Genomic DNA, 10,685 nt, shown 5'->3' on the forward strand with positions numbered 1-10,685 from the left:
AGGGGACAACCAAGACCAAGATCTGGTCTTTCATTTTCACCACATAGTCCAATAAACAGTAGATACATATTTTTAAAAAAGCCTATTTTGAGAACTGATTTTTAAAGATGGATATTTATCATTTTTGCTGCAGGTTTAATTCATGTTTATTAAGGTCCATGAAAGTTGCCATATGAGGGACAAATGCAATTATCTTTACTATGGGAATAAATGTATAATGAAATCCTAGCTTTCCCTTGTTAAAATAACATACTTCACAATAAGTACAGATTTTGGCAAAGCAATGTTCCCCTGCCACACAGCACATGTTTAATGAAGTTACTCCTCAGCTGTTACTGCACTGAACTGAGCCAGAAAGAGATAAGCTGAGTTGGTAAGTACTGCTAGTCCATTAAAATGGAAACCTCCACTGAAGAAAAACACTTTACAGTTTCAATCTAAAAAGTATGTCAGCTTATTGAAAAGACAATCATTCTGTCTTTTCACAAAGTAATTAGAGCAGAAAGCAATCACAGAAGGGAATTAAGTATTTGTGGTCAGATTTCCCATCAGGATCACTCAGACCAGATGTATTTATACAACCCTTTGCCTTGTCACATTCTGGCCAGCAGCAGCTCTGGCACAGGTATACTGAAAGAATGCCAATGGCACTTGCATGCCCTGCAATTAATATGCAAGCTTTTAATTTACATATTTTAAAAATTACATTCTAGCAAGGTAATCAAAAGCCGTTTTCTTAACGAAACAAACTATCTTCTCTGGCTTGAATAAATGATCCCATTATTACATAGCCCACACAAACACAGATGGGAAGATTTTTTGGTTTCAGAAAAAAAACAAGACTTTTTTTGCATGGAAAACCATGTCACTGGAACAGTATGTGCTGCAAAATGGAGCTTTAATAGTCAATAAAGGCAGAAAAAAAAGCACTGCTTGCTACCTCATAGCTAGCAGGTTTTCAAATTATGGAATTCATCTGTCACAGTCCACTTAGCATATCTGTATCACTTCACGAAGTAATGCCACAATCAGATGGTTATTTTAATAGTAAACAGGTAAATGAATAGTGTAAAGAGTAATAGAATGGGGAGGAAAAAAGAGACAAGACCATTAAGTCAAGATTTTTTTTTTCTTTTTCTCTGACACTGAAGAGTAAAGATTCCTCTTTGACTTGCTTTGAAAGGGGAGGAATGTTTAAAAAAAAAAAAGACAAAGAGAGAGAGAGACATATTAACAAGGCAATTTAATACAGGAGAAATCTTCAAGCTTATTTCAGGGGCAGATCTCTAGTGGTGCTTGCAAGGTGCTTCTGAAGGGTCAACAGACACAAAGAACCTAACTACATGGATTTACATAAAGAAAACTGTGATCCAAACTTAAAAATTACTTGAGATTTGTCCCTAAAAATCCAAAGCCTCCATCTTTACAGTCTTTGTTCTCCAAAGCAGCTCATAAGTCATGGTCTCTGACAAGTAGTTCTCAAGGTCTAGGCTGCAAAGTCTGCAGCGCTTTCAAGCAGGCTGGCTGTGCCCGCACTGCCTCCTGAGTGGGCTGTGTGGAACCTGCACAACTCAGCCCTTTGAGCCTCCACAGCAGAGGCAGAGTTTGAAACTGCAAAGAGCCTCAGGCAATTCTCCAAATATGCGCTCATGCATTCCCTCTTTTCCAAGTGCTTATATCAGGACACCGAAAGGGAAAACCACCTCTCTCGAGGGTGAGGTGCAGAAGTGAGGATTCAGCAGGAAGATTGTTTGATAAAACATCTTGATCTGTCTTTTTCCTGGTGGCTGGCTTGCAATAGCTGCACAGGAGATGACCATCCTGCTTTGCATTATGAAGAGGTTCCCCACCTTCCCATGCTCCAACCAGGGAGCAAAATGCACAGGTCTGCTCCACCGTGGGAACTGGGGAGCTGTGGAAATGTGGACTGCTCTCACATTTGTTAGTACAGCTGAAGCTGTTGGGAGATTGCAGTAGCACTTGAGTTTTGCTCTGATGTTTCCCTCAGTTGCTCCGTTTCCAGCACTAGCTTGGGCCAGAGAGGCAGCACGAAGCACAGCTGTATCCTGGAAGCTCAGGGCTGCAGCAATTCATGTTTTACTTTTAATCTGCTTTTGGTTGTTCCTTTTGATCACTGCTCCCACACCATGGAAGAGCATGGAGACCTGGGGAGTGAGGGGGACAAAAAAAGTAGAGCTTCTGCACACAGGGCATGTTTTTGTATGTGAAGCCCTAGACCTCTGATATGTGTAGCCCATGCACAAAATCTGCCCCCTTATATATTGCTGCACACATGCTACCAGATTTATTAAGCCCCCCACTAGAAAAGAGTTCTGAGTCTTCTTCAAGTCTTCCCATTCCTCCTCATAAAATACAGTGTACCAATTGCACAGGAGATTATCTGAATTTTGCAAAGATCTTCTGTTCATTATTTACTAGAAGACGATAGCATACATTCAGGCTATATAAAAATATTTTATTCACTATCTTCACCTGACTCTTATTTTTCCTCTACCCCAGTAACAGAGTTAATACATTTGTACACATTTTCAGATTCCACCTGCAGATATATCTTTTTGTCTTTGAAATATCTATGAACTGCATTAAATTATCAGCTGTAAGCCATCTTCTGTTGATAACTTTATCATTTTACTGTCCTGAATTATTCATACAAAGCCAACACCATATCGCTATATTATTACAGGAAAGCAATTAAGGTAGAATGTATGGTTACTTAGGTTAGTGTCAGAAGTTTGCAGAGCTCTTTGGGTGTATGTGTGAGTAAAGGGGATGGATGTTTAATAGTGTTACCAGTTGCAAAGGGAAATAAAGACAGGCCATTTTTCTTAGCCCTGGTGCCTGGCTCCAGCAGACCACTTGTCATCAAAGCACATATAAAGAAGTTGAGTGCAATTTTTTCCCTGGTCACAGCTGGTAAAACAGAGGCATGGCACAGCCTGCCTCCAGTTATGCTCACAGCTTCTGCCTGCTGCAAGGCTCCTGCAGTGCTCAAATACTGGCTCAGTGCATGAACTGCTTTGCCGCACAAGCACAGGAGCAGACAAAACCTCAGCCTCATCCCACAGGCTGGAACTGGCTGGTTTTAGAAATGTGGCCACTGTTTTCAGGTGCCTTAACACCCGTGTATTACTTTCGTGTACTTGTGAATGCTACTGATCCCTTAAAACCAGACAGTAAATCAAAGCCTACATTGTGACTTACTTTATGGAAGAATCCGAATCCATCTGGGCACCAATCTTATGCCTGTTTGAAACCTGATTTGGTAAAGACACACTTCTTTCACAGGGCACTCCTTATGTGAGATAAGAGTACCCAGTACTTGTCAGAGGGTGTTTTTTTTTTCTTTCAACAACTCCTGAAACACTGAATAAAACACTCTCCAATCTAAAATACATATCAGTAATGGACAGAGTTGATTTATTGAAATCAGCTGGGAAATTTGTATAGACAGATAGTACAGTTTTTGTGTTTAGACCAGATTTAATGCAAACATTCCATACAGGAAACACGAATTGTCCCCACACAGTCTCGTAAAGCCATCATTATGGCCTGGAACAGCCAGTCTGTGAAAAAAATTAATCCTGTTGATGAATGGTGCTGACAGAAAATGGAAACATTCCACTGTGAAACATCTCCCTAGAGCTCCCTGTTCATCTTCAAAAGCTTTTGCTATGAGAAAGCATAAATACTATAAGACATACATACATACATATACATATATGTATATTTTACTTTTTTTTATTAGTTTTAGTAACGAGTTATTCTTTCCTAGGAGCACCAAAGAAGTTAATGAAACATTTTGTCACTCTGCAGAGACCTATTTTGGGTAATAACTTTGAAACAGGAAAGGGGAAAAAAAAAATTAAGTAAAAATAAGAAAATCTTGCCCAACAGGTTCAAATTCTGAGGGAGGGTGGGGGCAGCAGAAATAAAAAAGTCCCTCTTCTTTTAAAAGCTGAATTGTTAAAAAAAATGCATAAAGAAATTCCTCCTGCTTTGGTACTCTCCTCTACGTCATTAACTGTGTCTTCTCACAACTCTGGAAATGGTAAGGTGGGACCGCAAAGCAAACTTGGACTACACAGTCAAGTTAAAAAGACCGAAACACGCAGCAATTACATATGGAAACTGAAGTGAAGCCTTTTCCCTATGCCCAGTGCTGGGCAGCAGCCAGATGAAACCACGGCCCAAAGTGAATAACAAAATGGCAAGGCTGAGTCTCTGTCCAGCACGTCCTTGAGGTGTACAAGACATCTCAAGCCTGTCCGAAAATCCTGACCACTGAGCAGTGGATTATTGGGCAGAGAGTAACTATCCCTGTGAGCAACAATTAGGAAAGAAAAATAGACCCTCCTGCCTTTAGGTAGCTCTGTCCTCCTGCTAATATGTCTTTTCTTATCAACTGGAAGCAGCCCTCGTGGATGTAGAATGCAGAAAAATCACCTCTAGGTTTGCAAGAAACCACTTTAGGTTCGACAGATAGAAAAAAACCCCTGTCAAGTCACTGTCTCTGTCATTTGGACAATGAAACAATGGTCGAATAGGCACTATTTGCTTATTCACATTAAGCAACCCAGAGCATAAAAAAAAACAGGGAGCTGGCAGGTTAGCTGAACATAACATGCTGTGTAATTTATTATACACAGCTCCCTAATGAGCTGTGAAATAAATTCAGATGTGGCCATTTTAGCAAATTCAGAATAATCTCTGTCTCTCAAATATCTCAGCTAATGATTCTCAGTTTGTTCACAAATGGAAGTGTTACTCCCCTAGTCGGTCGCTACTGATTTTAAGGTAAGGGGAGCAACAACAACTCTGTGTCTCTTCTTTTCATCACAGAGGTACCTGAATGCTCCAGCCAAGCTCAAGTTTCTCTCCTGTTTGCAACTGTACAGTCTCTTTGCAGTGTCCTCACTGCAGGGGGGACATTTTCCAAGAATTTTGAGACAGCTCAGAAAACATCTTTTGATCCGAGAACTTTGCAAGGCCTATCGTGGCTACTCTTCCATATAGTTATCATCACTTTTCTCCATTTAACCATAAAACCAATTCTCTACTAAGCATATGGGGGTTTTTTTCAGAAAGAAGAGGAGCAGATATTCATTACAGGTAGCAAAAAAATACAGTGGATTTGTGTTTATGAGTCTCAAACATCCACGATGGCTTGCAACAGGTAATATGCACATATTAGAGCTCAAGACTGCAAAACAACTGTAAGTTTGTATGTTATAAACACACAATCTTTCTCAACCTGCAAGACATTTGTATTCTGTCACACCCAGTTTTAAGACTCAGGAGAAGGTGATTTTCAGACTATCATATTTCATTAGCAAGAAGCTTTCTGGATACTCATTTACAATATTCACTTTCTTAATTAAGTCCAACTACTTCTAGTTACACCTTTGTGTGCTTCATTAAATCATTTAATTTCCTCCTTGGTATTTAACAGCCTTCAGTTATTTGCAGACCACTGAGCTCTGTTCTCACCCTTTAGGTTGGCTAGTGGCCAAAACTAAACTAGCCAGCTCAGATCCTCAGCTGGCATAAATCACTTTAGTACTTTTAATCTTTCTCATACTGTACAAGTCGCTCATTCCAAGTTCAATGACCTGCTCATCAATTTTTTCTCTTTCAGCTCTGACCTCTCCCTACTGATAACACAATGCCCAGACTCAGCATGAAGTTCAAGAAATGAGTGCTCCAGAGAATTTCTGTGAAGGCGGCCCAGATTGCTACTGGCTTTTTCTAAATGGGTTGCAAATCAATGTCTATTTCTGGTCTACTATCAGAATACTAGACTCTCTGTCTCCTTCAATATTTTCTTTCCATACTGTATAACTGTGTGTGTTTTTGATAAAACCACTGGAAAAAAATACAATTTAATAAAACTTAACTCATTTCCACATCCAGTTTTGTAGTTTTTCCCCGCTCCAATGCATTTGTCTGTCTTGTTGAATTACAGAATCTCAGGTCAGGTTATCTCAGTGGGTAAAACATAAGCCCCAAATGAATCTCCTTGGAGTATGCACCATTTAAGTGTACAGGATAGCTGCTTCCGAAATGCAATGGTTATAATAACACCAATTCAAACCTGTTCGCTAAGAGAGATGTGGGTAACACCTGTGGTGCTTACAGATGTCTACAGCACAGAACTGAGGGGAGAAAGTAAAAGCCCTGTCCTCCAAACCTGAATTATTATCTAGCTGTGGTAGAGCCGCCATGCAAACAGAAACCTAGTCTCTGTCTGTGCTGCTTGCAGTATGAGTACGTTCAAAGAATTGCAGGCCTGCCCGTGAGTAACTTTTATTGCCTGCTGCTGCAGGAACTGTGCATACTGCATACTGCTGTCATGAGGTGCAGAACTGATCTCTCTAATTGGATGTATTGTCCTCAGTAATTTCCCAATGACTTCAGTTGAATAACTGACAGAAGGAAATAGCTTCAGGCTTTTGTGTCTCTGAGGGCTCAGCTTCCCTCACAGCCCAAGGCAGATGCTGCTGTTTCTGTTGCTCCAGGGACTGTACTTCTTTTACTTCTAAGCATAAATGCAGTCGCACAGCCCAGAGTGTTCAGAGGTCATTTTGTGCCACGCAGCTTCTCAGAAACAACCCCACTAACATGTGTGGAAGAGAAGAATGACAAATGGGCATGCTATGAACAGCAATCGTTCCTCGCAACAGAGAAGGCAGGAACACAGTGCTGATAAAAGACATGAAAGGCATTTAACACCCAAGTTTTGAATGGTCTAAGTAGAGAGGTTATTTTCCTCAAGAAAGAAAACAATCGTGGCTGGGATTTTTCAAAATAGTGTGAGCTGAACACAAATGCCAGGAAATAGTTTTCAACAGAACTGACACAGCTGAACTAGTGTTTAGCAAACAGGTCAGTAGCTGGGGCTGTCCCAGAGGGCTGCAAATGTCAACATGGCCAAGTAATTTCTGCGTGAGATGAAGGGAATTACATCCTACCCATTCTCTGACAACAACGACATAAGGGACAGTGGTGTGACTGCCAGTTTCCAAAAAGATGACTGTAGTTTGCTTCTTGCCCTTCCACACTAAAATTGAACACCTTTTGCATCCAATAAGGTATATACATCTATCCCACAGAGGAATAACAGGATGGTGATCTGAGAATTACCTATGTGCAGGTTAATGAAATAAAAACTATCTTCTCAGACACATTGGAAATAACACTAGTACCAAACAGCCCCTCACGCTCACCAAAGAGCAAACAGGGGATCAGATGTTCAGATCTGCTAATTAGACAATTCCTTGATATGTCTTACTAAATAACCAAAATTAATCATGACTGTTTTAGAAAATCTTGTTCTTTACCTTCAAATACATCAGACTGAACACTCTCAGCTTCTTGAGGCAGACTGATTAACACATTAGAAACTGCAGACTATGAGAAAGCTGTTTCCAACGCATTAATTCTCAAGACCAGAACTGGCCACATTATTTAAAGCTGCTCTGGGGTTCCTCTAAGCTACACCATACATGTGGGATCTTAATATACACAGTACTAGTGCAGAAAAACAGCTGCATATTTTTCTATATCATTATTAGATGCTAGCAATATTATAATGAGTGCTAATATTTGTCCCGTCCGTGATCTCAAAGGTCAATTGTGCTCTCAGCCACTAAATGTCTGACCCTGATCCTATGCCCAATGTGGATATAGCCACAGTGATTCAGAGATTAATGCTGTTATTAACTCTTGACAGGAACATCTCCCATTCCCCCATAAACCTAATTTCTCACCAGCTGTGAAACATGAAAGAGCTTTGGATATCTTTCTAATTCAAGGATAATCGACACAAAAGTTGTAATTTTAATTTGAGCCTTTTGAGTAGCATAAAGCAGGCTGCATGAGGCAAAGTCCAGGCAAATTTCCAGTATACATGAAAGATTAATGACAGACAAAGATTAAGAGACAAGTCAATACAGAAAAAAGTTGAAATCTGGGTGGGTTACACAGCAATTCATAGGAAAAGAAAGTTGCAAGTAAGGCTGAAAAGACAAAACTAGACCTGAAGTTGAGAGTCGAGCTCTCATCAGGAGTTCTGACAGGCTAGTGCACTGCAAATTATCCTGGACTTTAAAAGCTCCAGTTTGAAACTAGACAGTTTTTAAACTAATGAAACACAGGGAAAATGAAATACATTTTCTATTAGAGAAGTATTCCTTCCAAGGGAGCATCTTTCCTTTGTTTTCCATCACTTAAACTGTTTCAATTCTGCTGCTCACAAGAACAGGTACCATTATGGCTACAGGACTGATTTTTCTCCAAAATTATCTGGTTCTGTAAGTCAGATCTGCAGAGATTTTAAGCACGAACCTTGCAAGTCTTGAGAGTTTTGAGGTTTCCTGGAAAAATTCTAAAGTGGATATGCTTCAGTACCAGCTTTCATTTATAAAAAGTTAGGTTTCTCATTTTTGACACCACGTGTGATGTTTTAGTGTCCCTGTTTGTAGGGCAGTGTTCGTCTTAGCAGAGAATGACTGGAGCTCTGATTCTACAAAGACGCTTTGTTTTTCATGTTATGATCAACTCCAATGGGAATCTGATGATGAGGATTTTCAACTATATGTAGAATTCTTGCTGTCACTGGCAATCAAATGTGCTGTAGAGGCTTGGCCTCATTGCCAGTTGCTTCCCTTGCCAGTCTGAATTTTAATATTTTTATCCATTTCTCTTTACCTCTGCAATCCTATAACTAATCCAAGAGTCAATAATGGAACTGAATTGCAAGCTTTTGAGGGCAGGACTGTGTTTTTATACTGTGCCTCAGCTCTTGCCAATAACCAGCTTCTCACTCAGGTAATCCCTCTAAAAGCCTCCAGCAGCTACATGTGTGGCAAACCACACTGATCCCAATACAGTTTTTTACGTATATACCTTGCCTGGAATACTAGCATCGACTTCTATCCCAACATATCTAAGCGTTAGGGAAGTGACACGCCCTTTGCCTTCAGTTTTAGAGCAGTTTTACTTCAAGACCCTATCTAATTGGGATGTATCCTCTTCAAAAAAGAATAAATGTGATAGGGCATTATCAACAGTCTCCTGCAATGTCTGTCTTAATTAAGCTGTGTTGAGCCAACTGCACTTTGAGCTTCTTATGCATTTGTTCCCTAAGTATGAATCATATTCATCATTTGTGATTTCATTCTTTTGCTGATGGAAAAGATAACAGGAAAGGATTCCTCAGGATTGATTAACTAAGCTCTTACCCCATTGCCCTTGGTAAGTGTAAAGAGAACTGGAGGTTATAATCATCTTTATCACTGCACGTTGCACAGCCATGCAGATTTTCATCTCTCACTTTATCACGACTTTGCACTTGAAGGAACACACAGCTCTGCTAAAGCAACCATCCCCTCTCTCTCCAACCGACAGTTGCCAAGAAAGTTTTGGATAGATACAGTATGATGTGAAGCCCCCTTCAGTGAGCGTGGCTTTATAAAAGTGCTTATTGTGGTTTAGAGAACATGGCATTAATTATATGGGGGTCAAAATCTGTGCTTTATCCTCTAGTGCCTGTATGACTTTGGGCTTTTCTGGTTGGGTTATAGGCACAGCAGAACCACACCTGTTCTGAATGCCCGTGAAACTCCCAGTCCTAGCTTTGTTCTTCAAGGATAGCGCTTATGGCAAGCATGTGAGCCTGGAAAAATACTAAAGAGCCAGAGAGGTGTATGAAGGAAAAGCATAGTGGTTTAGGGCAAATTAGAAAAGAGATGTAATGGGGGTCTCAGAAATCACACTTCTCTTGGGCTTAGGGCGCAAACCCAAGTGCAAGAGCCAATATAGTTCAACCATTACAAAACTCATCTTGGATGAGGGATGAGTGCAGAAGACTGCTTGAGACATTTATAACAAGTAAAACTCTTTTAGCTGAGGAAATGTAGTCCGGATTTCGGAAACCAAAGTGGCTGATTGTGTCTCCTGGACCAGCGGCAAAATTTTTTATGCAAAGGAGCTTGAGGAAAGCCAACTGGCTGGGAATGAGGGTGCTAATAGACTCTAAATGCCCTCATCAACCTCTCCTGGTGCCTCCAGCCTTCACCCATAGCCCAGGAGCTCTATGTAAACTCAGGTCTGAACACTTCTACCCTTTCTGTAAACTGTGTGAAATGTTTTGGGCTCAACCTTGTTCTCTGCTGAGCCCGATTTGCTTATCAGATTTCCTAGCTTGCTTTGGAACTTGATTAATCCTTGAATGTTTGTCTGATGGACGCTGGGCTGTTGCCAGGACTTGTTATTGCCACCAATATGCTGGTGCTGCTTGGCAGTGAGCCCCACACTGGTGAATTTGCTGTGCACCCCAGTTTGTCCTCCTTTGCTTGTTCTGACAGCACCCTGCTGCTGGTCTTCCACCTCCAAGATAAGTGTCCTGTGTGCTAGTGACTGATCAGACTTGCTGAGAACCCCTTGTTCAGGGATCTGCCCATGCTACGGGTAATGAGACTTGTTCTGATGTTGGTCACTGAATGCAGAGCCACATGTGGTGTGAGAGCGCAGAAAATACAACTGAGAAATGTGTGGAGCAGGTCAATATGAAGGCATGGGCTCCTTAAATTTGTCAGCAGTAGATAGACCTGGGTTGCTTTGTGAGAGCTCCTGGCCCATACTTGGGCACCTGGGTACCCCTGGAC

This window comes from Neopelma chrysocephalum, unplaced genomic scaffold (assembly GCF_003984885.1).
Source record: "Neopelma chrysocephalum unplaced genomic scaffold, ASM398488v2 Primary Assembly neopelma1_146, whole genome shotgun sequence".
In the NCBI taxonomy this organism is placed as follows: domain Eukaryota; kingdom Metazoa; phylum Chordata; class Aves; order Passeriformes; family Pipridae; genus Neopelma; species Neopelma chrysocephalum.